This window comes from Hesperophylax consimilis, chromosome 5 (genome assembly GCF_061612785.1).
Source record: "Hesperophylax consimilis isolate HC1 chromosome 5, BYU_Hcon_1.0, whole genome shotgun sequence".
Classification (NCBI taxonomy): domain Eukaryota; kingdom Metazoa; phylum Arthropoda; class Insecta; order Trichoptera; family Limnephilidae; genus Hesperophylax; species Hesperophylax consimilis.
In genome coordinates this window covers 392,898-412,813 of record NC_142840.1, presented here as the reverse complement: position 1 = coordinate 412,813, position 19,916 = coordinate 392,898, and the positions used below count along the sequence as shown (strand labels likewise).

The 19,916-nt window shown below is 38.6% G+C and overlaps 1 protein-coding gene and 1 pseudogene across 3 annotated transcripts in view; one reads left to right on the top strand and one right to left on the bottom strand.

Moving 5' to 3' along the window:
- CrebA (Cyclic-AMP response element binding protein A) overlaps window positions 1–19,916 on the top strand; it is a 254,457-nt gene that overhangs the window by 213,152 nt on the left and 21,389 nt on the right. The gene's annotated exons all lie outside the window — the stretch shown is intronic.
- Window positions 18,329–19,145, bottom strand: LOC149423390 (uncharacterized; annotated as a pseudogene).

Sequence of the window (19,916 nt, the reverse complement as noted above, 5' to 3'; positions counted from 1 at the left end):
ACACTTGGCATGTTCTTCCGGCGCGCACCGGTCGCGGTGTCGAAGGGATCCATGAGCAAACATAATTCTGGAACAATGTAATGTATCGAAATGTTTCAACGGTCTCAACTTGTTCTGTTTCATGTCTCGTTTAGATTTATTAGTATTATCTTCTTCAATGATTAACATAGTTATATTTGATTTTTTTCCGATTGAACAAACATGATTCCCGCCTGACAATTCAATCCGTCTACTTAGATAAGGATTACCCATTTGTGACAGTACATGCAATGCATAAGTCCCATACATTTGAAATGACCTCAATTCCCATTGCAGAACAAATGCGAGGTTTCCATAAATATAACGCAGTACCTACTATGAAACGCATAGTAGTAGTCTATGAATGCTGGACGCCGGACACTGAGCACTGGCGTGGATGTGATGTCGCCTGATGGTGCAACGAGAACAGTAGAGAAAGGCCATCATTTGTTACTCGATATAAAAACGCATACTTATGAATCATTCGCATTGTTTGGCTTACCAAGGTCTTCCCCATTACGCTGGCAATAACAGTTCTCTATTGTAATTTTGACATGAATACATTTTCTACCTCATTCATTTTGCCTTTAGATCAGAGGTTCTCTAACTTATTTCGCCCACCGTGCACTTTGAGATTTAAAAAAAATCTAGTGCCCCCCATATATTTAAACTTACCTTTTTACATTACCATCTGTTGCGTATCTTAATAACTAGGATAGATAAGGTGTGACCCATATCCTATTTCTGGGATCAGAGAATATTTCAATGAGAGGTAACAAAACTCATACTCGATCAAAACTCATATTTAGTAGTATTTTTATTAACATTCAAAGAATTTAATTATTTGTGTTTTACTTAATTGAGAAATAACTAAGTGGCGAATACCCAGTTTTGTTATACAAATTGTCTTGTTTTTAGGAAGTAAAACAAACTATTATTATTTAGTTCAGCTAGATTCCGTCGGATTTTTATAAACCGAATTTGTCTGCCGTCGCCCCTCTAGATTCCCTGAACGCCCCCTAATATTCTTTGAGCCTTCTACTGCCCCCCGAAAGCCACCAGCGCCCACAGGGGGGCGTTATCGCCCACTTTGAGAAACACTGCTTTAAATTATAACTATATATTATTATTTATTCAGTAATAGTTTTTGTTGCCTGTTAAGGTCAATAAATGTATCGATTTTAAAACAAATGCGAACCTCTCGCAATATGATGGTTTCATCAAGTTACTTATAGAGCTGTAAACTCTTTTTAAAATATATATATTACAGTAACTTTATAAGGAATTTTTATTTAAAATAATTTTAATATGAGGAGATACATATGAGATGCACCTCGTCACTATCGTTCTGATGAGAGGCCGTCATCAGAACGATATCGAGAAACAAAAAGTTTTCAGAAATCGAAAAGATATAGTCCATTTATTTTTATATTTTGGCGGTTAAAGTGTACCCGGGTACCTGATGATAGTGATGATAATTATAATTAAATTCCGATAATGATATCCCACGTGTAAAGCTCCTGATAGATAACAAGACACCGGAGGCCTGAGTTTATTTTCAAACGCTCGTGACAATCACCAGCATGTATGTAGACATTATTTCGTAGTAAAGGACCTTTAAAAAATTAAACACTTGTTTTCAGACCAGTCTTCGGTCAATTCATTTTTCTCTGTTTCTTCCTTTGATGTTTCCTTGTCGAGTAGCCTAGGCACCTCGTTATTTGACCTCCCGGGCTTCGATTAAAACGCACGTGCGTGAAATATATAATTAAGCATTACATGAGGCCATAGGATGCAGATCGTCGACCGCGGTAACCTTAAGATTGGTTTTCTCTCGTGCCCATGGCCGGGTCAAGTTCAACACGCAGAGGCGGCCACCCGTACCTATTTACATACAGACCTTCCTACCTGCCACTTGCTTTATTGCTTATTGCTTGTGTTGATGTGGATACCACTTGTTGTCATACTCTGGTATTCGAGTGTATTCGAAGAGGCGGATTCGAATTCACCTTTAGGCAGCAGTTTCCCAAGTCGTACGTACATAATGTTTAAGTACTTACTTTCTAGCGACCTCACTAGAGCTCAAACGCAGTTTAGATTTTAGATCATGCCTTTACAGATAATATTTAACTTGGCAATCGCTCAGATTGATTAGTGAAGGCTATAGCTCCTAACGCACTCTGACGTAAGGCCGAGCGACGCATCGTCTGCCGTCCGCCGCGTTACGTTACGTCACGGCACCCGGCATGGAACCCGGCATTGCACCCGGCATTGCACTCGGCATCAGGCACCGTTGTGTAATACGTGCTAATCGCCGGCTATACCGGGCCATAGCATACTATTCCGTTTCCATAAATCATCTTAGAGCCGCGTGTGAATGAGAGTACCTTTACAATAAAATTGAATCTTGATCATATTTATGGTCGAAGTTAATTAAATCTCGTCTTACCAGACGTTTTCATATGTACTATTTCTACAGGTTTTTACGGGACATAATGAGTTACGGGTTGGAAGACGTTTTTTGAATTTAACATTATTTAAATTTTGAACCAAGTAAAAATTCAATCACACTGTTTTGCCTAAAGGAAAGTAGTGCTTACGATTGAAATTTGTGGCAATATCAAAACAAATCATTAAGAAGTACTTTGAACATTATTAAAAATATATATTCACATATCATTAACAGCGCAAACAATTATAAATTTGTGACACTGATCAGTAGTAGTTGTTGTTGTGATATTGTTTGATTTCGATTGCCATTTCTCTCTCGTTGTCTCTCCTCTTCAGTGGGTCCACACTCTCGACGCGTGTCGTCTCGGCGCGTCTCGGCGCGTCTCGGCGCGTCTCGTTACGTCGCGTTGAGCGTTACGCCGGTGGGTCGGTGACCGCGGACATCAACAGCGCGCACACATTATATGTGCCTCACGAGTGACTACTGAGGTGAGTATTGGAGCCTTTCGTATTTACCAGTTTGGTAAAGTCTGCGTCACGGGCTCTCCTTTCGTCCCACGAGAGGTGCTCTGAAAGAGTTCAGTCGTCCTTCTAACTATGGGTAGGTACTTGGATTGTTTCTTTTGTGAGTCGAAGTTCCGAAATCAGAATTCTATCGCGTTCACCACTAAGCTACAAAAAGTCACTTTTCCAGCGAATGTGCCGTGTGTGGGGTGTTTTACCGACGCACACTCGAAGAACGATCGCTGCTCGTAATGGTCAAGACGGCAATTAATTAATAGAAATTAATACTATTTATTTATTCGTCGGGCAGGTAATTTTGACGTAGTGCCATTATGGTGGCTTCAATAAACTAATGGGGTTGGTAATACTTTCCCTTTTCATGAACTAATTTTTAAATTCCCCGATTTTATTTATTTTTTCATGTTCCATAATGGAAACGTATTTTTTCTAGTTCCTTCATTATGTCGACTATTAATAATACGAATTTCGTTTTTAAAATAACCCCAAAACTCACCATGACACTTTTGTTTGTAAATTTATTGTTTATTTTATTTAGTTACTTGCTTAAAATTATTTAATGGTGGAAAGTAAAATTGTTGAATTTGTAAGTATTTTAAACATCGCACAATACATGAAACGATCAATAAACATGCACAAATACACAGCTACTTGAGAATTCCGTTCCGCTTAACGATGCCATTTAAGAAAATATTTGGCGGGAATCCCGCTATGTTGAAAACACCTTCCAACATGACTGCTAATGCTAATTCCCAACATGACTGCGAATGTTAATTCCCAACACCAACTCGTATTGCTAATAATAACTAATATGCGTGTGAATTACGCTTCAATGTCAATGTTACACCTCTAAATGTCAATGTCATTTTGTGGCATAATTATGAACTATTCCCTGCTGAAAATCCGGAATGTACAAAATGCAATAAAAAAATAAGATGTATAAATATGTAACAATCTATTGTCAAATAAATATTATTATTATTAAATATAAACAATTTAAATGCTTCAATTATTACCTCAACAAAACTTAATTACAGAAGTTTTCGTCAATTCGAGAGGAGAAGGTTTACACTGTTTTCTAAAAGGTAAAATTTTTGAAACTTAAGAGTTTTTAGCTATGATCGTAAGATTTTTTGCACGTTGAAAAAAATTCTCTTAGTGAAATACTCAACGCGAAAGCAAGAAACAAACCTTTCTAAGATCGTATGAGAATCAGTAAAGATGTGGGTTCTGTTTAGTGATAGGACATGATGGAAACATTTTGATAAACGAAATGTCATTTACCACATTCGAATGATGTCTCGAATCAATTGCTTGTCTTACATTTTGATAAACGAAATGTCAGTTACCACATTCGAATGATGTCTCGAATCAATTGCTTGTCTTACATTTTGATAAACGAAATGTCAGTTACCACATTCGAATGATGTCTCGAATCAATTGCTTGTCTTACATTTTTTTCTACCTATTTTCGCTTAGTTGGTGTTGGATGTGTTTCGATTATTTTAATAGTCAATCATGTTGATTATACTCATCACTAGTACTTTTTATTCGGTACAGAAAACATATTTGACGATAATTTTATTTTTAGTTTTTCGTTTATACAGGGTGTATCGGCACGTACCCGACAAACTTTAACCAGCTATTCCTTAGCATATTTGGAGTAAAAAATCTTATGTGCACTTTGCTGTCCGGTAACGTTTTTTTTTAATAAAAATTTTATTATTCATATTTTCACCACATGTCACCACTGTTTTATCCTTTGACAAAGTTCGAAAACCCATCTGGCAAATATTTTATTCGAATTCCGTTGAATAATGCACGTGTGTACCTATATTGGCGCACGTTTACAGTCACAACGAAATAGCACGGCACCATTCGTCTCATTTTTAACTATTATTATTTAGTGTGTGCGAAAGAGCGAAGACGCTTTTTGACATACTTGCTTATAACAGCTGTTTAACACGAAAGGCAATGCCAATGACAGTGATGTAGTGTGGAAATAGTAAATTTTTTTGTTTTTAATTGAAAAAAAAATGCTACCGGACAGCAAAGTGCCCATAACATTTTTTACTCCAAATGTGCTAAGGAATAGCTGGTTAAAGTTTGTCGGGTTAGTGCCGATACACCCTGTATATTCAAAGATATTATTACGCGCGACAGTTGTTCGCTTTCTATAGACATTGTCAAACTGTGATGAAGCCACTTACAGAAATATATTTATATTATTTCCATATGGGTATTTATAATGAAAACAAATAGATTTCATTTTATTACCTACCCCATTTATAGATTTCCGAGTAAAACATAGTAAAATATGAGTATCACTACGATTAAACTTAATGACAGTAGATTATTGTTAGAAATATTTTGAAAGTCCAATTAGGAAGATATTCCCGTTTTAGGGAAGTCTTGTTGTGTTACTTTGTTTATTTATTATAATTACTTATACAAAACAAGTTTAAATTCAATTTAATTATAAATAACATTCATCCATTGGCTCTAAATCAAATCATGGTACGCAAATAATATAACTGAGAACTATAGTGTTTTCCATTTTATGTGTCGTGACTACCTTGTGCCATTATTCATAGTAGCGAACACAGCGCGGGCAATCCCGTCCAAGAGACAAATAATGCCATCATTAGTAGAGATCAATAATAGAACAATAGAACCGAAGTTGTAATGATTTCAAGAACACGTTTTCTTTGCCGGACAGCCGAATTACCAATTGTGCTTTTGCTTACATGCACATTAGTGATTTCCAAATACATATACCGACTTACTACAGTTACAAGAACATCAACTTTATTACAATGATTTTGTTGGTGGAATGCAGCGACCAGCTTTTGTTATTAACTAGCGCAGTCCCGTGAAAAATCACGGGATATTATAACCCCATTTTTTAAAATTACAGTTAAAATAATTTCTGTTAAAAATAATATAATATTATAAGTAGGTAGGCACTTAATCACTTGTCTAACTTTTTCGACCAATCGGTTCCAATTTTGAAAATGACCCTTAAGTTCAAAGCATATCCGAGTTCTAGAGTTAATTGAAGCAGACTTGAAGACAGACACACAGCCAAAATGAGTATTATTGATTAGGTAATTTGATTGGGCTAACATTACAATAACAGCTGTACATTTCCATTTCGTAACTCTAATAACGATTTATGGCTAGCACTCGCGATATTAAGATCAATATCGCAAAATTGTTATCCAAATTGTTTGAAAAAATGTTCCTCGCAATCTTAATCGATGAATTGATTTCTAAAGTAGTGTAGCATGCAACCACGCCCAATCGATACATATACATACACACATCTGAAACGTCAGCGTCTCTTGCAATAAATTCTTTTCTGCATTTTCTCTTATATGCCCGGTTCCCTGTAAAAACTGTGTTGCCATTATGAGTAGTGTGTAAATTCGGTGTGCTTCTGAACACTTTTCTATTTGGATGGTCGATTTTATTGGGATTCGCCAGTAATTTGAAATCGGTAAGAAAATAGTGCAAATTTAATTCTATTAATATTCAAGTTAACTAACAATAATTTACAAATTCGGAAAAAGTATTACAGCAACTTGATTTTTTTGTTTAAATAAACTGCCCGAAGTCTGTGAACTAATTTTTTTAATAAATTTAATTTAGATGAAATTTGATAATATTATTATTAAGTTCTGCAAGTGTTTTAGTTTTTTATTATTGTGACAGCTGTTTCGGCTTACAAGGCCATTTTCAAACTGTGGTTAGTCCACATTGAGACGACGTATTTATACTATTTCAAATGTAAATTTTGAAGGTGCATACATTGATTTATTACTGGTTAAACCGATGACATGATCTATTGTTGGTTAAACCAATCTATGTTTTCCCCTCAGTAAATGGTAATGAGTTCTTAATTATTTACTAATGACTTTATTGCTATGAATTATTTGGGTGCATTATACTGCTTGGGTTTTGTGAAAATACTGAGAAGTGGTGAGTAAATTATTTTCCGTACTTTATTAATTAGTGTTAAATTTGGGTCATTCGTTCCTTTATTGATTTCTAATTGTTCAAGTAAATTTAATCTAATGCCCTTTTTTCTATATGCAATGGTTTAGGACCCTTGTTGTTAAGTGGGGTATGATTATTCACCAAGAGATGTTCTGCGAATTTTGAGGATGTGTTTTTATTATGTGAGTGTTGTGAACTATTATGTGTGTGTTGTGAACTAAGGTATCCCCAGACATTTAATATTAATATTTCAAAGTTCCGTAGCTTATGGTTTAAATGATTTTGTAAGCTGATTAAAGTTGAGTTAAAAAATTCCAGACAGCAAAATCTTTACGAATTTCACAAGGACAGAACTTTTAAACCCTTTAGTTTGAGAGCTTCTGCTTTACAGTTGAGAATCCCGGGGTGGGTTGAGGACGTAGAAGAGGCTTGGCGGAGATAGTTTAAAGAAAAGGGACACCCAGAACTCTCATTGTACTATCTACTATGCATTAGTTTGAAATCTGCGAATGGGTGTGGTAGGAATGAGGCGAAGTGATGTCATTTCGCTGATCTGCCCACTGGGCATGTGCATAAAGCATTCATCTGGAATTTGTCCACTCCAGAGATCTGTACATCAGTTTAGCCCCGCAGTCGTGGGTTGTTGCCAGCTGAACTGCTCTCGCTCCACTATTCGCTTGGCCGAGGTTTCTCTGTAACTTTATGTGGTGCAATCTGACTTCTACGTTTTATGTTGATTTACGTGATTGAGTTTTATTTGCTAAATAAATTAGCAAACAAGATTAAAATCTCATAAATACATACGTGATTTTTTTCTGGGTAGAAAAGTTACTGTCTAATTTGCATGAGGTCGTTATAAGTGGTTAGTACAATAATTTAAACAAGTTAGCGGAATTTACCCGAAACATACGATTTGAATTCGACCAATCAGAGGGCCAAGACCGTCCAGATGCTAGCATAATAATATTATAGATTGACTTAAATGCCTAAAATTAATTAAATTTCAGGAAGGCTGTCAAGACAATGCACCGTTTGAGAATTACGTGAAAGTGGAGACACCTCACTGAAAAATACCGTACAATTTCCCTTTTAAATTTCCGTCTCTTCAATTATCATAGCAAAATAAAGACACCTCACCCAAATTGTTCAACGATTTCCTTATAATTTCCACTGTCTTGTCAAATGGTGGATTTGACCGTTTGACAAGAGCACGCAGTTTAGTTAGATACAAGCGCATTACGCAGATCTAGCTCGGATTCCCGCAAGATCACGGCCGTCCATTCACACCATTAGGTAGCGGTAGCGCACATTGAACATTAGACGGTAGGCTCGGCTCATGGTGGAATTTTTACGGACGTGACTCATTTACGCACTTACGAATTTCGATCAGCCTTCTATGGGCTTGGTTTTTTAAAGAAATATTCACATACGTAACTAAAGTATTTTAATTAGTAAAAAGTTTAAACTAGTTCAATATTTAGGTACTTCAAATAATGTTATAAAATACCCTCAATTCAATGTTTTTTCCTACATGTAAATTATATTGGCGCTACTCCCTAATTCAAACTCATTTTCTCAGTTGATTTTGTTCCTTTCTGGAACTAACCCGGGAAATCATTTTCTCAGTTGAAGTTTTGTTCCTTTCTGGAACTAACCCGGGAAATCATTTTCTCAGTTGAAGTTTTGTTCCTTTCTGGAACTAACCCGGGAAATCATTTTCTCAGTTGAAGTTTTGTTCCTTTCTGGAACTAACCCGGGAAATCATTTTCTCAGTTGAAGTTTTGTTCCTTTCTGGAACTAACCCGGGAAATCATTTTCTCAGTTGAAGTTTTGTTCCTTTCTGGAACTAACCCGTGAAATCATTTTCTCAGTTGAAGTTTTGTTCCTTTCTGGAACTCACCCGGGAAATCATTTTCTCAGTTGAAGTTTTGTTCCTTTCTGGAACTAACCCTAGGACGTGTTGTTTCACGGAATTTGAACAATTCATCAAATTTCAAAGTTGATTTTGCAAGTTCTTTGAAGGTTCTATTCAAGTTCTATTATTATATAATTATTTGCAGTTGCTTCACAAAAATGATATCACAACAGAACTTGAATAGAACCTTCACAGAACATGAAAATCATCTTTGAAATTTGACGAACTGTTCAAATTCTGTGAAACAACCCGTCCAGATGTATAGTATAATAAATACATCATTTAAATTTCGATTTTGTTTTCTGGGATTGAATAAATGAATGAATGAATGAAATGGAATATTCAAAGTGGAAATTAACCCACTTCCTGAATCCAATCGAGCTGAAATTCACCAGATAGAATCGTTGTTGATGACAATACATTCTATCAACTTTTGGTAGCACTCATGCACACTTACGTGCTTACTTACGCTTATGCGCGCACACACATTTTTTTATGAAAAGACATTATATTGAAATATTTACAGCATTTAATTAATGTACGAAATAAATGTCGGTACTATCCAATCGGAATTTAGCTTAGGTGTTAACGTTGTTGACTAAAGTCCCCGGGGAGGAAGGTTCAATATGTTTTTTACGGGTTAATTTGTATGAAAATGTATTATTATGCGTGTGTGTATTGAATAATAAAAACATTTTTTTTTTTTTTTTACAGTATTACCGCACAAGAGTCCCAACTGCTCCCGTCTGGAGCCAGTGAGACTATGGCATCCCCAATTGGGGTATGTTGTGAGGCTGAGGGTATTGGGGAGGGGAGGGAGATGGGGAAGAGGAAGGTGGGGAAGTACCTGGCTATTCAGATCTGGTCACCAAACACGGCTAAAGCCATTTCAAGCAACGTTTCAATTCTGAATGGTGGTCTTACACCAGGGCGATACTGAGAGTATCTTCCACTCTGGAACGTGCCGCAAATATACTATATATTATTTTAAATGAATTAATTGTGAAATAACACAAATTAATCAAATAAAATTTATTTGCGCACGCCGGGTTCGAACCCGCGACCTTCGGATCTGTAGTCGAAAGCGTATACCACTAGACCACGCCGGCCGTCAGACATAAATTAATGGTACTGATTTTAGGCACGGACATCTGTTATTCTTCAGATACAGGTACACACAAGCTTATATAAATTAATAGTACTGGTTTTAGGCACGGAAATCTGTTATTCTTAAGATACGGGTACACACAAGCTTTTATAAATTAATAGTACTGGTTTTAGGCACGGAAATCTGTTATTCTTTGGATACAGGTACACACAAGCTTTTATGAATTAATAGTACAGGTTTTACGCACGGACATCTGTTATTCTTAAGATACAGGTACACACAAGCTTTTATAAATTAATAGTACTGGTTTTAGGCACGGAAATCTGTTATTCTTTGGATACAGGTACACACAAGCTTTTATGAATTAATAGTACTGGTTTTACGCACGGACATCTGTTATTCTCTAGATACAGGTACACATAAGCTTTTATAAAAAAATATTTATTTTATATTAATGAGATGTCTCAATAAAACAGTTGTTACCTACTCTTACCCTTGAGCTTATTTTATACAAAGGGATACCTATCCTATATTCTAATAATACCTATTAAATTGTTTGTACCTTTTAATAGTATGTTTATCTACCTGTGTTAATGAAGCTTATTTCAGTGGTTCAATTATTAAATTAAATCGGATGGTTCTTGGATGCATAAAACTTCTTCACAAAAGTTGATCTCTGTCAGTAGATATATTCGTAACTACCGGTATGCACCCAGTCTCGTGTATGCCTCGCTGCCTCATCCGCTCGGTTGCAGGCCCCGTATCCGTCAGCGGGGGGCTGCGATGGCGAGTTTCCGCTCGGGGCAAAGGCTGGGAACTGGGCGGGCCCGCGGGTCACACCGGGATAGCCGTACTGCGGCTCTGGTCCACCTCGCAGCGTCGCGGCGCCTGGGGAAGCGCCGTCCGTGAGTGGATCCGCAGCATGGTTTCTCTCCGTCCCGGTGTGAGCCCTCGCGGCGCGGCGCGAGCTCCCAAAAACATCGCTAGGCTGGGCTGTAGTTTTTGGCACAGTGGGCTCTCCCCCCACTGTGTACGTAAGGCTGTGACCGGGGCCGCAAGGGGGCGCCGCAGTCTGCGGAAGGCCAGTGGTTTGCGCCTCCGCTGCGTAGCTCTGAGTAGGTACGCCTAGGGGCGCCTGCGTTGGCGTCGGTCTGTAATCCAGCCGCGGCGCAGTGGTTCGCGCCTCCGCTGCATACCCGAAGCCGTGGGTGAAGCCGCTAGATGGCGCCGCCGTCAGTTGGTAGTTCGCTCGTGGTTCTGTAGCTTGCGGAACAGTAGGCTCTCCCCCCACTGTGTAGGCAAGGCTGCGACTGGAGCCGCTAGAGGGCGCTGCAGTCTGTAGCAGGCCCACCCGTGGGCCAGTGGTGTGCGCCTCGGGTGCGTAGCTCTGAGTAGGTACGCCCGGGGGCGCCGGCGTCGGCGTCGGTAGGTATTCCACCCGTGGTTCTGTAGCTTGCCAAACAGTGGGCTCTCCCCCCACTGTGTAGGCAAGGCTGTAACTGGGGCCGCTCGGGGGCGCCGCAGTCTGTGGAAGACCCACCCGTGGTGCTGTAGCTTGCGGAACAGTGGGCTCTCCCCCCACTGTGTAGGCAAGGCTGTGACTGGGGCCACTAGAGGGCGCCGCAGTCTGTGGCAGGCCCACCCGTGGGCCAGTGGTGTGCGCCTCGGGTGCGTAGCTCTGAGCTTGCCCGGGGCCGCTAGATGGCTGGCTTCCGGGATAGGCTCCGTCGGGTTGCCAGGCTGCAGGTGAAGCGGTCCGCGTGAGGCCCTTCAGCATGGCGACAAGTTCTGCCATCTGTCGGGCGTGGTCGTCCTGCAGCTTCTGGGTGCGCCGCCTCTCAGCTCTTAGCTCGAGCTGCGCCTGCCGGAGCGTGTCCTCGCTGGAAGCCTCGCTGGAAGCCTCGCTTCTTGACGAGACGTCGGCCGCGGCAGGGGGCGTCTGTGGTGGTGATGCGCCGGAGGGACCAGGCAGTGGGTCCTGCTCGGGGATCAGAGGGGGCCAGGGGGGCGGTTGGCCGGAGTCCGGGGGGCGCGGCTGTGGCCGCCCCGGTCGGTGTGGGATCATCGCTTCCCTGCGATGAATCCCCGTCAGCGCTGTTCTTCCCAGAGCGCAGTGAAGGTGACATCTTATCCACAGAAAGATCCGGCGTCGAAGGACCACTTATGTATCAGACGTAATCGTGACACACAAGACTGTAGATAGGGCCGGTGATCCCAATCTGTGGAGGCGTAAGATGTCTTCCTTCAGTGGCGTGGAGGGGTAGAACGGGGCCGTCTCTGATGCCGTTGTAGCTGGTCCGAATGCTGTTTTCGCGTCCTTGATGCTGATTCCGGGTCTGGTCCGAAGGGGTAGGCAAGTCCGTGGTCCAGGGTGAAGCGGGGGTCAGAGTGAAAGAAGGCGAGTAGAAGCAGAAGTCGGAGCGAGGTAGAAGGCAGAGCAGAGAGAGAGGTGTTGAGCTGGTGGTGGTTTCTGGTTATCTGACGTTTTGAGGGCCTGTTGCCCGTTTTATAGCCGCCAGCGGGCGCACGACGCGCACACGGGCTCACTTTCTCTTTGATTCCTGGAATCCGTGAGCCGTGTTTGCGACGCTATCGCGGCGCCGCGCCGCTCGGCCGGTAGTTTCGGGCCGTGGCCGAACGTGACCACGGCCTTCCTTTGTTTGAGCACGATCCTCAGAACCGTGCCCGTGGGACGTAATGACGGCGTACCACCGGTCATTTGTGACGCTATGACGGCGCATGGCGTACGGCACGGCTTCCCACTACGTTTTGGCACGGTTCTAACAATCGTGCCCGAATTAAACATGTTTATGATTTTACCAGCTCTCACACTACTTCTCTGCCCGTATACCTCTAGCCAAGCTCCGACGTTTCATTTATTGTATTGACATTAAATATACATTTTTACATACATTTACAGGCAGTTTATTCAATTTAAGGACAGGCAAAGTTAAGGTAAATAGCAGATTTTAATATGGGGCGACGTCGGCTGATATTGGAGCAGTACGTCCGTTACAGTTTGCATTTCGTATTTAATAATGGTTTGATTATTCAAACGTTGACATGTAAAAAAAATGCCTTTTAAATATTTACCATAATACATTCCGCTCAATAGTCGACGAAAAGGTCTACTACATTTTCTCGTATCGTAGTTTCAATTTGACCTTTTGAATAAAACCCGTTTTATTCCGTTTACATTTCCAATTAGTTTAATTTATGTGCATTGGCTTCAAAATACTGACCTTGTACCACTTCCTAAATGGCTAATTCGGTTTGTATAATATATTTTTGCCAAGAAGTACGTAGCTGGCTAGATTTGGTACAAATCTAATGTTATAATCACAGTTACCATATTTGGTAAAACCCATTGTTAAAACTTTGGTTAAAATGTTAAGAAATGTGTCGTTACTTTGACCCATTATTGCGGTGTTCAAACGCTTCTCTATCATCTTTATCAGCGATGACAGCAATAAAAATAGGTTAATAATGAGTGCGGTTACCAATAAATATATACTTAGAACACTCGCAACTATAGCTGTAAATGGTTGCTTTCTAACAATATAGCTTAAAATAAATTCTCTCGTGCGTTTTATTTCAAATTTCAACAGCAACAGTTATCACTGCAATCTATAATTGACCGTAGCAAATCACGGTCAATGAACGGAGTGGCCAAAAAGTTGGTTGGTGTTATTTGAAATATTAACTTTTTATTTTATTATTATGATGGGTATGGTACAACGTACAATACTAACAAATATGAAATAACTTTTAATACTGCCATTTAGACAGAAAATTACATTTCTTGTTACGCCATTTCAAGTCCCATTGAAATTGATTGGTTTATGTGTAAACGGTGCTTTTAGCAGGATTATGCCGAAACTGCCTGAATAGAACCAAACACAATATAATGTACTTAATTCCACCACGAATGAACCCTTCCAAAAGTAGTCATTTTCAGAGTAAACAAATTAAGCATTGGAAAATATCGTGTTTCGTGACTTCTTACAAGACGTGCAGAGGCAGTCGGTCGGGGAAAAAAGGACAACGAGATTGCACAAAAGGTTCTTTGTACGGTTTGATGAATATCATAATGTTCTGTAGTTCTTTGGAGTTGCAATTATTATTAGACAACTTATTATTATTACATATTTGTAATAAACATTAACTTTGTGGGTCGCCATAATTTAGAATAAAAATATACCAATTTTATTTTAATTACACTCTACTGGTTTCGGAAGCACCCTTCCTTCGTCAGGAGAATACTGAAAAGTTTTAATATTCTCCTGACGAAGGAAGGGTGCTTCCGAAACGGGTAGAGTGTAATTAAAATTAAAGTGGTCTAAAACAACTTTATATATTTTACTTATTATTATTGTTTGCCTTCCGTTCTATTAAAAGATCCGACTGATTCGAATTATTGCTTTTTATTTAGGTATTCTTTTCAAGTTTAACTTAAAGTTGCTGGGTAATTATTATTATTATATATTTATGTTTCGCCTTCCGAACGGATTTTCAAAGCATTGATGATAATTTCCTAGTAGATTTATTTTTATAAATATAACATTTTTTATTAAACTATAATTCTTCAAAAAAATATTAAAAATCCAAATATGTTGAATATTTCGTTGTTAGGGTTGTTATATTTGTTTGCAGTACCTAGTTCATAAAATATGTTGGAATGTTTCGTTGTTATGGTTGTTATATTTGTTTGCAGTACCTAGTTCATAAAATATGTTGGAATGTTTCGTTGTTAGGGTTGTTATATTTGTTTACAGTACGTAGTTCATCCTAGTTCATAAAATATGTTGGAATGTTTCGTTGTTAGGGTTGTTATATTTGTTTACAGTACCTAGTTCATAAAATATGTTGGAATGTTTCGTTGTTAGGGTTGTTATATTTGTTTGCAGTACCTAGTTCATAAAATATGTTGGAATGTTTCGTTGTTAGGGTTGTTATATTTGTTTGCAGTACCTAGTTCATAAAATATGTTGGAATGTTTCGTTGTTAGGGTTGTTATATTTGTTGATCGTCACTTTTGTTGTAGATATAAATTTATCCTTAAGTAAACATTTTTACAATATTTTAAAGGTAATATTTTGCATAAAGCGTTCTGGTTTTTAAGCGACAATATTCTGAAAATGTTCAATAAACAAGTGTTTTCCTGCTAAATAAAATAATATGTGGTAGGTACATATATGTTTTTTTTTAAATCTAATCCCTTTTCTTCAACTTCCCTGAGCTTTTGTAATAGATCGATGCAAACACATATGTACCTACATTTAAAAATTAAATAAAATCGTATTTATATAGCGAGACAATAAGATATTGCCTTAGAATTTCTAGACGGGAAAAAAACATCTCTAATACTTTTTTTCTCAAAATCACGTTTAACGTTGGCGTTCCATGAAATTGTAAATTGGAAATTAGAGTACGAAACTTCGTGATACCAGTCGGAGGACCTCATTTAGGGCATTATTACCAGCGCGGCAAAGGCGGTGTAATCCAAAATAAGTTACAAATCTCATTGGCTCGTTGTCGAGAAACGCCATTTAACCTGATGACTTGCCGAATGCTGTCGGCAATAAAAGCAAAATGCTAAGTTATCTGTGCCGAATTACAACCAACCTTGCAGGTATTGGGTTTAAATCGCACACTTAATTCACTGTGTCTTCAAGTATAGGTATATGGTTACAGGGTAAATACGGAGAAGACGTAATAATCCGTGACCTGTTTATAATTTATTTCCTACAATTATCGCAGGATGTTATCGCGATTCATAAGAATTGTATACAATATATATGTTACTTTAATTTACATTACATCTAGTAAAAACATAACGTTTTGTGAATAATGTCGAAATCTATTATCTCAATTCATATAATATAACTGTTTTATTATAAAATATAGGTATATCAATAATGTTGACCGCCCTTGTACTGACTGGAGTTTAATGTGCGTAGCATACGCATCGTCCGTGAGTATGGGCCATACTATTTTGCTAGTGTTCGTACACAACGCGACGCGTTTACAACGGGTTTGACGTCAGTTGCACGCTACTAACAATACTGGTAAAACGCTACGATAGTTATAACTGAAATTTACTGAAATACGTAAGAAGGGAATTAGCGGAAAAGTGTTGGGAAAAAAATCAATTCGATATCAATCGGCGACGAATCCCCTACAATTAATATTTATTTCGTCGTATCGGTAAACCCAAAAACTCCTTTTAGATCGTTTTATTATGCTTATAATAAAGACAGGGAAAAACAAGTTTGTCTACATCGCTAGAGTCACTTGAAATCGTAGTACCTAACTCCACGGCTGCACGCAAAAAAGTGAGTAAAATTCAGTATAATTCGGGTAGCGCGGCGTACGGAAACCAGCTTTAAAGAGTAGCCATATCAGTAGACGACTTGTGGTTGCTTCACAGTCATGTAGCTTGTGAGTATCTTTGAGTACGAACTGTCACGAGTACTGTCAGTATCGCCATGGAGTAAGATCTCCATTGTACTAAATGGCTTAAACCGTGTTTAGTGATCTGAATAGCCAGGAACTTCCCCATCTCCTCCTCCCCACTGCCTTCAGCCTCTCAACCTACACACCCCAATTCGGGATGCAACAGTCTCACTGGCTCGGTGGTTGAGATCAGTTGGGACTCTTGTGCGGTATTCACATACCACATAAAACATCGGGCTTCGTGTATGAATTTTTAATTATATGTCAATGTATTATGTACTAACCGCCATTGCTTGTGAGAAATTGTTGCTTGGCAACTTTTGGCTAGTACCTACATCTGGCAGTTGTTTTCTATCGTGCTTTAGGATATTTTTTTTAATATTTAAGATATCTATAAAGGTACGATATATATTTTCGAACTTGTTATCAAACAAAGTATCGCCATTGATTCTCGCCGTCCAAAGTAATTACATTGCTCGACATTCTTATTCTTGAATCTCCTCGAAGGTACATACTCACATACGCCAAACGTCAAAAGTTGTTCCACTCGAACAACGGGTTGATCGAACCACATTGTTCGAGTGGAATGACTTCGTCGAGCATCGAGGCCCTGTATTTGTATCTTTGTATGGTTCTGTCGCTGAGAGCACCGTTGTAAACTCTCTTTCTGATATTTACATGCGACCATAGACATATGAATATTAGTAGACCTGCCCTAAGTGATTAAAAGCGTATTATCCCCACTCCCCATACCGGTTCCATTGGAGCCGGCTGTGCTCGCGTATGGCCTCAAGTGAAATTTGAAAACGTGACGTCATCATTCTTGTGCGAACTATGGTCGAGGCATCATCGGTTCATTTTACGAAATAAAACGGCAAAATGTTGACTTGTACTATGAAAACTTGTAAAAATAGATGTGAAAAAGAGAATAAACCCAATTGTCGTATTACATTCCATATATAAGCATTATTTTACTTTATTTTAAGCATATTCACATCGTATAACATGAATCAGTTGTTACTATCACATCGAGAAACGTCTGGACGCGAAACACAAAGCTGGTTGGTTGCTGGGAAGTAAATTATGAACATTTATAAAAGTGTCTTAACTAAATACTTAAACGAAATATTCGACTCTGAAAATACAACCGAATTTTTTTGCCGAATTTGGACTTCGAAAATTTGTTCATAACGTAGCGAGTAATTTGCGCTCCCATGTAAAAATGTCTATTCATTCAAGAGCAGATTTTACTTTTAAGAAGTAAATGGTGATATTATAATGCGAGATGCCTATTTACTGTGAGATTGATTTATTGACGAATCACAGTCAGCTTCACTCCCTTCGTTCTTCAACAGTTGATTTTACCCCTCGCCATTATCTTCTCGTCTATTAATTCCTATGTCTGTGCATGCGACGGTTAAGAGAAAGAGGGAGAGATAATGATGATGTTAGCTTATGATCAACGGTAGGTACGCCAGTACTATGATCAAACGTTTACGTTTTGTCCGTAAACTCGTAGCACAAGCGGGAATCTGGCGAATCTACATCACATTTGGAGTCGATTTTGTGTTGTAACTTTTTTGATTTGTGTTTTCGTTTTCGAGTAAATCTGATCCGAAGTTGCATTTTTAGGTTATATTCGGAATAAAAAAACGATCGCTAGAAGGCGGGGTTGTATACAGTCAGCAGGCCCAAAAAAAAGGGTTTTTGAAGAATTTTTCCTGAAAAGACCTTTTAATTTATTAAAGTCAAAATTCGTACACACATAAAATAATAATTTTGAACACAGTTTTGAGAAAAACGCGTTTTAAACTTTAAGTTTGAAAAGCACATAGAGTAAAAAAAAATATCTTTTCAACTTACATCGAGTCGTCTATTCCAGGGCCATATAATACACCCTCCGACCCTTCGGCAGCTTCTAATAACTCGAGTTGGTGTTGTCTGCGGACCATTCTTCTAATAACTCGAGTTGGTGTTGTCTGCGGACCATTCTTCCCTCTCGTGTGCTGCTATCACGTGCTCTGCGGTCGGAGACGGGCCACGCACTGTTTATCCTCGCTTTGGGCCCAAGTAAAACCCCTATTGCATTCATGTAATATAATAATGATGTTGTACCTTCATTAAATATGCCAGGAGCATGTATGCAGCGGTTTCTATAGTTTTGGAACCGGCCTGAACTATTTTTGGAGAGATTTTCCATATCAGTTGATTGTAGCTCTTGTTGTTGTTTTGGGTGAAACCAAACACACATCTTTCTAATAATTTCTCATTGCTGAGATATTTATAAATGGGAAGTATAGCCTCAGCAAAATCTTGTGGTAATGACGGATGATCATGCTTGAAAGTGGGTAATAATTCATTGGCAGCTACTGCTCGTTGCCAACTGCACCATGACTATGGTTCTGTCGGGCACTTCTCGTGTTGAAGTTTTTGTCCGTTGAGCAATAATGATAATATGTGGCCCACATAGCATTTTACATTTTTTCAACGGAATCGCCAATTTTTTCGCCATAATAAACTGTCAACTTGTCGATAATTTTACCACTAAGTTTGCCTTTTCCACCAAAAGTGTTTTTTTGTTTTTTTTTTTCATTTTTATTATCAACTGTTTCCACATTTTTATTCACACAATCTCGGTGTCGCGTGTCCATTCTCTTCTGTACGTGTCCAATACATTCTTCCTACATAACTTCTTGATTGCCGTAAGGTACAACTTTTAAAACCCCCGAATACGTTTTGGAGTTACCGTCTCCGCTCTGACACGTCTTTACGTGCGTGTAACTTCGAAAATAATAGTCGAATTGACTTGAAATTTTCTGTGTGTGTACTTAAAATAATGTCCATTACGAAAATTAAATTAAAAAATTGTTTTTTTGAAAATTCTATGAAAAACTGTATGTAACCCCTTAATGTCACCCGTGTAATATTAGTATTTTAAAATGCACCAAATCCCGGTTCCAAATGTGTTTTAACCCTTTATTTGCGGAAAAAATGGTAACAAGTCTAAACAAAATCGAAATGCTTAGATTGAAAAGCAAGTTTTTTTAATATTCCCTATGTGATGTAGATTCACGAATTTCCAGCTTGTACTACGAGTTTCGTGACACCGCATACACATAGATAAAATATATTTAATTAATTATTTTACTGTAGTACTTTTATCTATGTGTTATAATATTCTTGCTTTGCAAAAGTACCAGCAAGTGCCATGTGTGCCAGTAAGATCACGACAGTGCAATTAATTATTTAATTTTTATAAAGTAATCCCGCTCCGCACGCCCGCGTCGCTCGGGCGGTGGGCACTGGGCATGGCAAGGCATGTCTATACTCGTATCGTTTTCCAACACACTGTAATTAATTTGATCGGAGACGTGATTTACTAAAAACATACCTTAACGTAAAACATGATTGCATAACATATTTATCCACATCTATATATTTTCTAAT